Raw genomic sequence first — 12,933 nt, forward strand, 5'->3', positions numbered from 1 at the left:
AAATAGGCTGAAAGCAATAATCGCTTTTTTGTAAATGATTGAAGCATGTGTTTCCTGAGGGTCAGGACATGGAACCAAATCTGAAGAGTTGCAGCTGCCCTCTACTGGTCAACACTGCAGACCCTCTTGGAGACAAGGGCCAGTGCTTTTAGAAAGCACGCCTGACACTTTCTGGCTAATGACAGTTCAGATATCTCGAGTTAAAAAAGACATTTGAGCTTCTGCTACAGAACCTACAGCAGATTGAGCTGAGCTACATAGACGAGGGGTCACAATGTGAACTTAAGAATCACCTCCCATAAATGTGAAGTTCATGCTGGGGACTGTGAGCAGAAATGGATATGTGTGAGAACAGGCCCAGAAAAATATCGTACATGCTGACTTGCCAATATTGTACCTCCTGAGTCTGATCTAAAGAAAATATCTTCTTGGATGAGAGTGTTTGGTCCATGACCTCTCTGCTGAGAATATGATCATGTCTGTTACAAAGCTTATATAAATAATGCTAAGACTTTTCATTGGAAAAATACAAAGGGAGAAAAAAAAACTATTTTATGTACTACTCAATTAAGTTTAAACTGTCTAGTGTGAATTTGTGATGAAGGTCAAAAGTTTAATAAGTGACTTAGCCAAGAGAGGTATTCATGTCCTGAGTAAATAATTATTGAGCACATATTCTCCTACGTCCTAGGTGTTGCTCTAAGGAGCTGCTTGAAATACAGCAACAAACACTGAAAAGCTCTGCTCATGTGGTGCTTGCAGTGGTGAATAGCGACAGACAACAGACAATAAACATGTAAGTAAATGATTCTATTGGTAGGAGGCAGAACGAAAACTGCTATAGAGCGAGGGTGTTAGGGAGGGTCTGGGGTGAAGGTGGGGACAGGTTCCTGTATTAAATAAAGGAATCAAAATAGGCCTACTTGAGAAGGTGAGATTTGAGTAAATATGAATGAATAAATGAACAAACGAATGAATGGATGGATGAGTGGGTGAGTGAAGAATGAAGGAAGAAAGAAATAATAAATACAACTTCTCAAAACTTTTTTTATTGTCTTCTTTTTAATAAAAAGCTGCAGTTCATTATAATTGTTCCTAAAATACAATGCAAACATTTATTTTTATTTTTTTCATTGCAGACCTTTTTTATTTGACTTCTAAGGGCTCTAGCCTCTAAGAGTTCCAGCCTCTGCTTAGTTGCCCAGCCACACCTTTCACCACCACCCTCTGTTTATTTTGTGCTGGTTACATTGAGTTCAGTTTTTAAAAAATAATTTTCTTTAGTCCTCAAGCTCATTCTCACCTCTGAATCTAAACATTATCTATTTCCTTGGTCTGGATCCCTCTCCCCACCATTAACCTCTCTGCCTATATCCACATTTCAATTCTCAATTTAAATGCCATTCCTTCAAATGCTCCCTTCCTTGATCCCCCAGGCTCCCCAAATGAATACCTCCCAGTATTTCTTCTCCTAATTCTTATTACAATTACCTTGGAATAGACATTGGTTGAGTGTTTGCTTCCTTCCATCCCCTGGCCATCCTTCACTGCTGGGCCGTACACTTCCTGATTGTCTTCATTGTTGATGTTTTTCCTAACACCTAATATATTTGGTTCATAATAGTTGTTTAATAAATATTTGTTAAACAAATGAATGAATTAAGTTCTTTGCAGCTTTTCTTTTTTCTTACATAGGTAACCTTGGTTTCATGAACTATTAGGAGGAAACTCTTGCAAGGTATCCTTTAAGAGTATAAAATTTTCCTGTGTCTTCCTTTTTGTCAGCCAAATTTAAATCCCGGAGGCAAAAAATCAGACATGACAGAGGCAGAGATACTTGAATCAAGAAGTTTGTCTATACACTCTTGGAAGGTTGTATTTAAATACGTCCTATACCTTATATCATAAACAGTGATGGGATTGTGAGAAAACAAAAGGTAGACATTTTGATTATGGCAATGGTTAGTTTGGCATCAATCTCAAAGCAGAAGAAAGAAACAGAAAGAAATCAATGGAGAGAATCCCAGGACAGCTCATCTTCTCTGCTGCCAGAAGAGGCAACTTTCTTAAATTACTTTGAAGAATCACAGAGACCCCTAAATGAAAGGACAGGTATTTAAGCTGTTTCATAGAAAATTCATTTAAAGAGACATATTTTTAGGGCAATGATTCTCAATGCTAACTATACATTGAACTCACCAGGAGAATTTTTACAAGATGCATATGATCCTAAACCAATTACATCAGAATCTCTAGGGATGAGACTTCGGCCTTGATCACATATTTTCAAGTTCCCTAGGTATTTCTAATATACAGCTTAGTTTGAGGGCCACTGATTTAAGTAAAGACAATTTTCTCTATTAATATATAAATATTTCTATATGGATAATATATAATATATTAGCACATTAGTTTAAATGAAAAAATATAAATATAATAATTATTTATAAATGAATATAAATGTATATTAAATTAAACTAAATGTCAGATTCTTTCTAGTTTGCCTGGACAGTAAAAAGAGATTTTTGGTAAGGGTAGAGAGGACATTGGTTGGAAGAAATTTTCTGAAACACCCTATCTCAGCTGGGTAGTGAACGGCTGAGAGGGGTTGAAAGGACTTCCAGGAAATTAGAAATCAAAACCAGGATAGGGAAAAAAGATGGATGGGATGGTTATCAAAAAGCTTGAAAGAAAAGTTGACATAGTGTGTTTCAACAACCCCCAACTGCATCTAAGCATGCCCTAAGCTCTAGAAGGAATGGGGGTCTAAAAGGCCCAGTGGCTGGAGAGAGTAATACAGTCGCCGAAGTTTCTGAGAAAGCAGGAACTAAAACTCGTATGAAAATCTGTTTGGGAGAAGCAGCCACTAGGGCCAAGATCATCAAGCTACAGACAAAGTTCTTGACTGTTTAACAAACAGAGGTGACTCTGTCCCATTTGTGGATAATATGAATGGAAATAAGCATGCAAGATTGGGAAGCTTCTTTTAGTAAATCTCTGCTTGACTTAATTCTATATTCTTGAGAGAGATTTTCATCAGATTAGTTGACTTCATCAAGGGTTCGACTTTCACCTGAATATACTGCTTACTCTAATCTAGATTCTGACCAAAAATTATTTCCAGAAGGACCTTTCTATTAATAAAATCCAAAATATTTAAAAATTATTTCAGCGTTGAAGCATCCTGTATATTTTCCATATCAGTAATTACAAGGGGGCAAAGGGAATTAAGAACATGCTTAGTATATAAGAATCAAAGATGGTAATGCATCTTTCATATGCAGGCTATAAACTTGAATTTGAGATTGTAGTATGCACCACAGTGCATAACTAGTCATTTGGATGAATAAGATTCAGTTCTGTTGTACTTGGCACTCTTGGGAGCATCCACATACAGCTCTTAATCTTGAGCAAATACTTTGGTGGATAACAAATGACTTGTTCCTCATGTCAGTTCAACAAAGTTAAATCCAACTTTGGCTTTATAACTGCAACTGAGGATAAGGCATGGCAAGGTCTCTCTGATATCTTCTGTTATTAAATGTTGTATATACATGTACCTGAATTTGTATTTCTTTGCCTTTTAAGATATGTAAATGTCTTCCTATCCACTGGCTAAAAATCATTAGCAGGATTTTTAATTCTTTCCTTTTCTCCTGGCTTATTGGAGCATACAACTCTTAATCTGATTGGACTGTGCAAATCTCGAGGCTGTGTCTGAATCTATTCACAGCATACTGCTACAAGCAATTTGTTCAATGTGAGGAACTGGAGTGCATCATGTGCAACTGGTGGATTACATAACTGTATTTTATCTTTTTGTAACATGTTATATTACCAGCATGTCATGACCCTTACTTCTTTAGTTCTTACTCCCCTAGGACAGCAATGAATAAAAGGAATTAAACCACTAAAAAAATGTTATGTATAAAAGGGACATATCTTGGAAAGGAGAAATGAACATGATAACCTAACTTTACGTAAGTTTGACTTTCTAGTTTGCCCCAAATCATCTGGCTGCAGAGGTCAGACTGTTATAAGACCTGTCAAGAAAATGCTTTTAACTATGAGAAACAGCAGCGCTGTGTAATTTAGACCACAAATGGTGTTTCTTCACCTTATTTAAGACTAGATTTCTTTAAAACTGGGGAATCAACCAGTTATACAAGAAGTATTCATTTTGATAGTGAAATGTTAAAATGAACCAGAACTTGGAAAAGGGGCTAATGGTACTTTGAATTCAAGAGAAAATAATTTTCAAGACTTTTATTTTTTGCAAATCTCTGCCCATTTCTGAACTTTTTTTTTTTCTTCAGAGATGATGGAGAGGAAAGTAGAAAAAGTGTGTGTTTGTGCGTGTGTGCATGTGTGTGTAATAGGTGGGAGAAAGGTCAGATGATATAAATATTGTAATTGGTGATATCCAGAGATGCTTGAGAGTTTATGACATTCAGGAGCCTTGCTATGGCAGACAGGAGGTAGTTCAAACCATGGATGTTGTGTTAGGGAGAACATGACCACAGAATACTACATCTCACCTTTCAAAAGTGTGTTCTTAAAGGAGAGCTTGCTGAAAGAACGGTAAGAAGGCCCATCATCTGGGTGTGTTAGCATCAGTGTTTGGGAAGTACATGAACATTTCATTCCAGTGTTTCAACATTGACCAAAACCATTAAAGATTTCTGTCAATTGTTGGTTAGAAAAAGACTGAAGCATTGCACAAACTCAAGGCCATCATTAGAATTTAGTCTTGCCTAATTCTGTATGAGAGACTAGTTTTTACTTTTTGGGTTTTGTGTCTAGGGTTCTAAGACTTGATGATTCACTAGAAGAACTCACGGTATTCAGAAATTGTTATACTTATGGTTATGGTTTACGATAAAGGATAGAGAGTAAAATCAACAAAGGGAAAAGTCACAGGTTGAAGTTAAGAAGAAATCAGGTGAAAGCTTTTATTGACTGAGTTTAAGTCTCCAATTTAATACATATTCTAAATAATCTTAGATAATTTACTTAAATTCTTTCTGCCCCAATTATTTCATTAGTAAACTGTAATAATGCTACACACCACATGGGGTTTTTATAAAGAGTAAATAATCTGGTATATATCAATCATTGTACAAATAATGTAATAATCTAATACGTGAAGTCTGAATGCACTGGAGGAAAAAAATTCTGATTTGTAGAATTTACAGTCTACATTGAAAGCCTTTAAGTCCTAAAGTCAGTAAATGTGTGGAGAATTTTAACACAGCATTCAACACAATTCACTGAAGATCTCAAAACTTCAGTCTTGTATTCCAAACATGGCACCACCTGCTTCCGCTTTGAGTTAAGAGGTCTTAACGCCATAATGAATCATGGAACACTACATCAAAAACTAAGGATGTACTGACATAACATAATAAAAAATTATTATTAAAAAAAGAGATCTTAACACCAATGGTTCCTCAGTGGCTGACAACCATTGCCAAGCATCATGCTTTGTCTACTTCAGTAGGACCTCATTTCCTCTCCACCACACCTGATCACTTGGGTTTTCACCTATGGCTTCAGAGGATGACAATAATATTTACTTATCTTAATGTCTTCTATAACAATCAACCCAGCTATTTTATGCCTTTAAACCATTGTTGGTTTCAAGTAACAATTTTTTTAAAGATTTTATTTATTTGAGAGAGACAGATAGTGACAGAGAACACAGTGGGAAGGAGAGAGAGAGAAGCAGTCTCCCCACTGAGCAGGGAGCCCGATAAGGGGCTCCATTCTAGGACCCTGGGATTATGACCTGAGCAGAAGGCAGATGTTTAACTGACTGAGCCATCCAGGTGCCCCTCAAGTAACAAAATTATCACCAGGATTCTGCTCAGAAGAAACTACCTTTACAACCAATTTAACTTATTAAACTGGAATAGTTCATCATTGGCAATACACAGAATAAACATGAGTACAAAATAATTTGTCTATAGTTACCTGCCTATTAAAATCATCTCTGAAATTACTTTCCTAGGGAAGTTTTTCAAAGTATTCTGCCTGGGGCACAATGCCCCTTTGAAAATACGTTCTCAGGGTAAGTTGTAGTGACCCCAAAGGATCACTGAGGAAAGTGCTGAGTCTGGAAGATGAGAATTTCTGCCCACCACAGGTGAGAATCAGGAAGGAAGAAGAAATAAAGAGAAAAGAGAAAAGACTATATGGAGATAAAGTCTGTGTAGCATGGAGGTGGTGGTTCCAGGAGATATTGAATATCAATGGAAATGTGGGCATGGATGCTGGAGGTCACTGCTATAAACTGAATATTTGTGTCCGTGCGCCCCCCCCCCAATTCATATGTTGAAACCCTAATCCCCAATGTGATGATATTTGGAGATGGGGCCTTTGGGAGGTAATGAGGTAATGAGAGGGGAGCCCTCATGACAGATGAGTGACAACCTCAAAAGAAAAGGCAGCAGAGAGCTTGCTCCCTTAGTCTCTCTCTCCCTGCCACAGGAGGATATAGCAAGAAGGTCACCATCTGTGACCCAGGAGGAGCACTTTCAACAAGAACCCAACCATTTTGGCACCCTGATCTTAGACATCCAGATTCCAGAACCATGATCAATAAGTGTTTGTTGTTTAAGCCACCCAGTCTACAAAAATTTGTGATAGCATCCCAAATCAACTAAGACAGATGCTCTCTGATGAAAGGATCTCCTTTCTGTATTCTAGGGAAGAGGTTTCTTGTTGGATAAGGTGCCCCAGTTGCAGGATCTAGTAAACAGTATACATATTCATTAAAAGTGATTACCTGGGCTGAGTTGAACCAATTCTGGTTCATAGAGCATGAATCTGGAGAATTATCTTGTTCATTTCTATAAGAATTGAGTAGTTGACTGAAAGTTGGCCCCTCTTTATCACCATTGAGATATAATATTTTCTAAGGTATTTGCTCATTATCAGTTGTTTCCCCTAGGCCTCTGCTGCTTGTTAAAGGTACAGGTTTTGCATCAGTGCCCATGTCTCATCTCACGATGCCACTGTTCAGCCTCCCTGTGTCATGACCTAAACAACAGCACAGTCTTTTTCTTACCTGCTGTGACAGAAGCTATATCAAGTCCAATGTCCAGCGCAAAGATGCTTGAACCCAGTGTGAAGTTTGCCTCCCCAGTTACTGTCAGGTGGCTTAGGTAACATAATGCAGAAGTGTTGGAGATTTCAAACTGTTGGGATAAAATTTGCTCAAAAAAATCAGGAGAAATGGAAGAGCCAATGTATTATTTCCTCACATTTACTCACCATCTGAACCCCCCCATCCACCTCAAGGAGTCATCTTGAGGAAATTATTTCTATTAGCTTCTCCACAGACATCCCACATCATCCAGGAACCAGCTGTGTTTCTTGTGGCCAGCTTAGTAACACACCACCTTGAATGTGACTTTGTCACCTCAACCTTGATGACCTGGAATTGCACCCTTTCCTGAAGTGTTACTACAGAAACTTTGCTTCAGGTTCATTTTTGGGGGGTGCTTTGACTCATCATCCTTCTACCACAACCCAGACACAGATGGCTTGCCAAGTAGTTTGTTTATTTCATTGATGTCAGCAAGAACAGATGTTCATGTCCAACTATGTTGATTCCTTCCTTTAGTCTATCTTGGAAGCAGCTAAGAATTTCTGCTCTTGAGCCTGTCTTTCAATTGGGAACACACATCAAGATGCAGCTGTTGAACTAGTAGATGCAAATCTGCGGGCCTGCCAAATGGTACATTCCATTGTACAACAAGAATTCTTGGGATGTGTAGTCCACACACCAGCCAAAAGCATAGCTTAATATCCCCACAGTGGTGTAGGGTGGCACGAATCTTAGCATTTATTTTATTTTTCCTGGTAATCATGTATTTTATTTTTCATGATCAAATTTTGAGTCATTTCAAGGGTCATAGAAATGGGAAGTGGTACCTTTATATAGCCAGTGCCAGAGATAGATGTTGGCTTTCCACAAAGTCTTGGAGCTACACAAAGGGAGCCTGAGGATTCTGATGAATTGACTCTGAATAACTGAGAAGAGAAGGATAAATAACGTGTTGAAGACTTGGAGTGTCCTCAAAACATTCAAGTCCACTAAGAACCTCATGTGACCTCATTTGGAAAAAAAAAGTCTTTTCAAATGTAATTAGTCAGGGACCTTGAAGTGAAATCATTCTGGATTTACCATGAGCCTTAAATCCAAAGACTCATGTCCTTAAAAGAATAGGAAAGGTCATAGAAACATAGAGAAGGCCATATGAAGAAGGAGGCAGAGATTGCAGATATGCTGCCACAAGCCAAGGAATGTCAGAACCCACCAGAATTTGGAAGAGGTGAGAAAGAATTCTCCCTTAGAACCTTTGGAAGGAGCATGGTCAGGCCGACACCCTGATTTCAGATTTCTGGACTCTAGAACTGTGAGAGAATAAACTGTTCCTTTAAGCCACTCATTTGATGTACTTTATTATGGTGGACCTAAGAAATTAATACAAAACATAATGGAGATCACAAGGCAGCTATAGAAAATAGTGATTGGCTAACAGAAATAAAAATAAGAATGACAATGGAGAACGTACACAAAAGAGCAAGATACTTGATGCCAAGTCATATCGCTGCCTCATTCCAGTGTTTTCCTACTTAATAGAAAGCTACTAGCAGTCCCTCCGTCTGGGTTTGTAGCTCACATACCTGCTCAAGGTGCCTTCAAAGAACAGAGCATTTCTTTTGCTAAATACAGTTGACCTTTGAATAACAGAGGTTTGAACTGCGTAGGTCCATTTATACAGATTTTTTTTATAAATATAGTACAGCACAGTAAATGTATTGTCTTATCATAATTTTCTTAATGACATTTTCTTTCCTCTAGCTTACTTGATTTTAAAATATATAATATATATAACATAAGTAATATGTATATAATACAATATATAATGCATATAATATGCTAAATATGCATTAATTGACTATTTGTTATTGATAAGGCTTTTGGTCAACAGGAGGCTATTAGTGGTTAAGTTTTTGGGGAGTCAAAAGTCATACATGGATTTTCAACTGCATGGGAGGTTTGTGTCCCTAACCTTGAGGGTTAACGATATTAAAATATATGAAATAGGGGAAATGACATATATATGTTCTTTCATGGTCACAGGGACCAGTCTTGAAACAATGCTTTAAATCATGATCCTCCTATCAATCTACTAGAATTTTAAGTCACTGTATTACTTATCAACTAGTTAAAATAAATAAATTAGAATTCCAGACATATCACAAATTTTTGTCATGCCTACTTTTGATTACTTGACATCACTGACTAATGAACAACTTTAATTTTTTCTTTTATGTGATAAGTTAAAAAAAGGCCTTCCAAAATTGAAAGATTAAAGGATATAACATTATTAATGAGAGAGCTACTAGTAAATTAAATTTTGTATAATTTCAAGGATCATAGGTACAAGAATTAAAGTTTGAAACCAGTGTTTAAGTCTAAAACTAATATACCGGTCATATTTGGTCTGTTTTTAAGCAATGTTCTAGTTTTAAAACTGTCTTTTCTTTAACTGATGGCAGAATCAGTTAAAGCAATTTATGATTGCCTCTCACTTCTTCTTTTCTATAATTCTGTCTTCCCCAGTATAAGGAAAACTATAGATGCAGAACAAATTTATCAATTGGAAATCTTGCATTCTACTTCTGATTTACTCTGTAGTCTAACATCTCATACAGTTTAACTTTCCAAGCTGTGGACAGTTATGCAGTTCCAACCCCACAGCTCTCTGAGGTTTTGGATGTTACGCTAGATATAATGAGTCATCATAAACTGAACAATGGGCTTGTTGGTGTCACTGAATGACTCCAGTTTCTTTTACTTGGATATACTAACTTCCCTAACTCTATATGAAGAAGGTTCAGCATAGCTAGAATACTCTATCAGTGAGTCAAATTGTCTCCTAGATAAAAACACCAACAAACCAAAACAAGCTTGCACAAGTGGAAAACTTGACATTGTTGAAGAGTGAATGACAGAACCTCAAATGTGTGAATAATGTTTCATTCACAGCTGTTGTGGTGTCTCTCTAGTTGGCAACATGTCTAAGTGTAGGCTTCACTAGAAAAGGGATATTCTAGTTTGAGCAAATTGCTTTAACATCAGATGGGCCTCATCATATAATTCTTCAAGGTGTGTATTTTTCAGTTGATTTTATCCTCCATCCCACGTTTAAAAAGAAAATGAGGTAAGCAACTGGTTAAAACCTACAGATCTTTAATTTAATAATTCCTTAAAGCCTTTAATGTAGAATTATTTCTCGTAACAAAAGCCTTCTTATATCCCTTGTAACTATTATTATATATTTTCTGATACTGCCTAAGGGCCGTTTCATTATAATGGGGCATTTTGAAATACATAATTTTCATAATTATGTGTTCTTTTATTCTTATATAAAAATGAACTTATTTGCAAATAGGCACCCCCACACAAAGGGATCATTCAGGCCCCTTCTAAACCAACTGAAATGCTGACACACTTTGCAAGAGACTATTGTTAAATATGTTGACACAATTTTTACCTGGCTTTTATGGCAAATTCCAACTTCTTCAGAATGGGTTTACCTTCCTTGGGTAAAATTTTCTGACCACAGGATATGACTTTGGTGATTTTGAATCTCTTGTGTGTGTGTTTGTTTTTTGTTGTTTTGTTTTGTTTTTGTTTTTTTTTTCAATCAGGCTATGCACACCCCTGGGGAAAAAACTCTAGTTTCTCCCATATGGTTCATTAAAAATAAATTTAAAATATGTGTGTGTGTGTGTGTGTGTGTGTGTGTGTGTGTGTTTTCCAAGGATTGATTAGAAATGTACAGTGTTCTAACACCTCAAATAAACAAGTGACAATAAAAACAAGAACAGTTACCAACTAAACAGCTTTTTAGTAGTATGACCATATTTCTCTTTTCCTTGGAGAATCCTTTCTCTCCAAGACATTCCTATCTCATCTTCTTTCCACCTCATCCTTCTAGAATCATGGGATGTCTTCAGTCATGGATCATTATTTCAAAGATGAGATAATTCTTCAGGAATGATTTTTAAAGTGGTTTTGCCCCAGTGAATATTCTGTTGAATCATTAACATAAAGCTAAACATTTTAAATCTTATGTCTCACAATTTCCACACTGAGAGAGTCAGTGAAAACTACCTATTGTCAAAAGGAATGTGGTTTTGACTACAGAAACATTCATCTGAAGAAAAGAGAAGAGGTTAAGTATAATTATAATTACATTTTCATATAAGAAGACTAAGATGTAGAATATAAGCAAATATTCTTTAAATAATATTTTGGCCAGAACTCATATCTTGATCATATTTTTAAGAGAAAATTAAGATTAAATACCTGCCAATTGTAAATATGCCTCTCAAATCAGAATTCCCCAAATTTTTATCCAAAAATCAATATTATACTCATATGAACAACTTCATTCTATATCTAGGTGAACATAAAATTTGTACTTTTTACAGTAACTTGAAAGGGAAATATAAAAACAGCATTAGCAACAATTATCTTAATGAAATGACTCTTATCTGGATCTAATTGCATTGAACAATTGGAACGTCACTCCATACCTTCAAATTGTACTGAATATAAAATCCACCTAGTCAATACATATATTCTTTAGTCTTCTGCCATAGGCAGCTCATGACATAGGAGAGACACAAGAGAGTTAAAAATAAGTGTAATGTGAACCATGAGAGACTATGGACTCTGGGAAACAAACTGAGGGCTTCAGAGGGGAGGGGGGTGGGGGAATGGGATAGGCTGGTGATGGGTAGTAAGGAGGGCACGTATTGCATGGTGCACTGGGTATTATACGCAAGTAATGAATCATGGAACTTTACATCAAAAACTAGAGATGTACTGTATAGTGACTAACATAATATAATAAAAATATTATTATAAAAAAATAAAAGCAAATAAAAAATAAATAAGTGTAATGTGTTGACAGAGGGTGTGGGTTTGAGGAGAAAAATAAATAGGAGGCTGCTAGGTGAAGAAAGGAAGAAAGAGAGGTTGAAACAAAAGAATAAGATATGCAAAGTCCTGGAATCATGAAACAATATAGATCATTCATGAAGGCAATATGGAGATAAAGATGGGGTGGTGATAGACATAGAGACAGGTACAGATAAAGGTAGATGTAGACATAGAGGTAGAAATAGGGGTAGAGGTTGGGGTAGAGATAAGAATAGAAAGAGTCTGCGTGTGCATGCATGCATGTGTTTATGGTCTTCTCCAACATGTTAGTGAAGGAGCAGGGAGTTAGTTGTGAGGATCTTTAAACCAAAGTCATATCACAATGTAACTCATTTTTAGGAAGGTAATTTTGGTAGTAGAACCTTCTGTATCAGGGAGATTTTTCTCTCTAGAATTTTTCTCTCTTGAACTTTATTAAGTTCAACCAATTCCATAACAAGAGAGGCAGAGGAAACCACTCCTCATAGACTGAAATGAAATTTAGACTCCCAAGGGAGTATAAATGTTACATTACTGGACAGAGCTATGGTGACCAAAAATTTATCTTCTATACCTAGAAACTTGTGAGAGTAAAAGGCAATGCTAAATAATTATTTAGCTTTTGGAATTTTTGTTAACCAGAAAGTGGATTTTTATATTAGTGAATTTGTAAAATGATTTTATTTTAAAAAATATTTTCAAAAAAATATTTTCTAAAAGAAAAACAGCAGATACCTACACACATTGAAACATTTAAAATTTAACTGTTTTTATCTAATTATTTAAAAATGAAATAATAAATCAAAGCAGAATAATAATTTAAGCAGAACAACTATTATTGGTATATATTTGCATTCTTACCTATATCTGACTGAGATGAATCTTTCTCTAAATACCATGTCACTCGTGTTTTTCAGAAATGCTTT

The 12,933-nt window shown here is 36.1% G+C and overlaps 1 long non-coding RNA gene across 1 annotated transcript in view; it reads left to right on the plus strand.

Moving 5' to 3' along the window:
- The first annotated feature begins 702 nt into the window (after nucleotides 1–702).
- LOC148110280 (uncharacterized) overlaps nucleotides 703–12,933 on the plus strand; it is a 31,459-nt gene continuing 19,228 nt past the window's right edge. The window contains exon 1 of the long non-coding RNA XR_015724249.1: nucleotides 703–796. This is a non-coding gene — a long non-coding RNA (uncharacterized LOC148110280). The remainder of the gene's footprint in view (nucleotides 797–12,933) is intronic.

Source organism: Ursus americanus, chromosome 4, assembly GCF_024610735.1.
Source record: "Ursus americanus isolate L20-20 chromosome 4, mUrsAme1.1.p, whole genome shotgun sequence".
Classification (NCBI taxonomy): domain Eukaryota; kingdom Metazoa; phylum Chordata; class Mammalia; order Carnivora; family Ursidae; genus Ursus; species Ursus americanus.